Source organism: Malurus melanocephalus, unplaced genomic scaffold (assembly GCF_030028575.1).
Source record: "Malurus melanocephalus ecotype Western Australia unplaced genomic scaffold, MMel_1.1 scaffold_2062, whole genome shotgun sequence".
In the NCBI taxonomy this organism is placed as follows: domain Eukaryota; kingdom Metazoa; phylum Chordata; class Aves; order Passeriformes; family Maluridae; genus Malurus; species Malurus melanocephalus.
The window spans coordinates 10,033-11,196 of record NW_026625294.1 but is presented as its reverse complement, the minus strand read 5'-3'; positions in this window follow the sequence as shown (position 1 = coordinate 11,196).

Below are 1,164 nucleotides of genomic sequence, written 5' to 3'. Positions count from 1 at the left end.
CCATCCCCGGGCGCGGTCCCGCCGCCCCGTCCCGCCGGCTCCGGGAGTTTTCCCGGCGGGATTTTCCCGGCGGAGCGGTCGAGCCGGTCAGGCCGGTCCCGGGAACCCGAAACGGGGACGCGGCGGCGGCGGCGCCTCGGGAACCGCCCCCGGGATCCGATCCCGAAAGATTCGCCCCAAATCCCACCCGGGGATGGTTCCCGGGGATGGGTCCCGCCGGGGATCCCCGCTGCCCCCTCTCTCTCGGTTTTTTTTCGGGAATTCCGCCCATCCCGGCCTTTGATCCCCGCCCGCGCCGGCGGCGGCGGCTGCGGCGCTTTTCATCTTGGGGAGGAGCGGCGCCGGCCCGAGCGGGGAACGGGGAACGGGGAACGGGGACCCCAAACCCGCCCTGCCCGTCCCGCCCGACAGCCCCGGGCTCCGGGATGGGATCCGCGGGGTTGTGGGGTCGGGGAAGGGGCGGTCCCGAGGGTGGGGACATCGCCCACTGCCCCGGGTGGCACTTCCAGGGATGAGGAATCCATGGGATTGTGGGGTCGGGTGGGATTGGTGGGGAAGGGGCGGTCCTAAGGGTGGGGACATCACCCACTGCCCCAGGTGACTCTTCCAGGGATGAGAAATCCATGGGATTGAGGGGTGGGATTGGTGGGGAAGGGGCGGTCCCGAGGGTGGGGACATTGCCCACAGCCCCGGGGGTCTGGAGCGGGAATGTCCCTGAGGGATCCAAGGACTTCAGGAATCACCCCTGGAGATGTCCCCTGTCCCCTCCCAGGGTGACAACGGGGGTCTGGAGCAGGGAATAACGCAGATTTTAGGGATTTTAGGAATGCCCTTGGAATGTCCCCTGTCCCCTCCCAGGGTGACAATGGGGACAGTCCTGTCTTGGAGATGTCATGGGTGGGATGTCCTGGATCTGAACTGGATCTGACCACCCGCCAACATCCCCTGTCCCCCTGGTGACCGGTGGGGTGTTCTGGATCTGAACTGACCACCCGCTCACATCCCCTGTCCCTTCCATAGGTGACACCTGGGTGGCCAATGGGACATCCTGGACCCGAACTGACCACCCTCTCACATCCCCCATCCCCTCCCAGGGTGACAATGGGGACACTCCTGTCTTGGAGATGTCCTGGGTGGGATGTCCTGGATCTGAGCTGACCACCT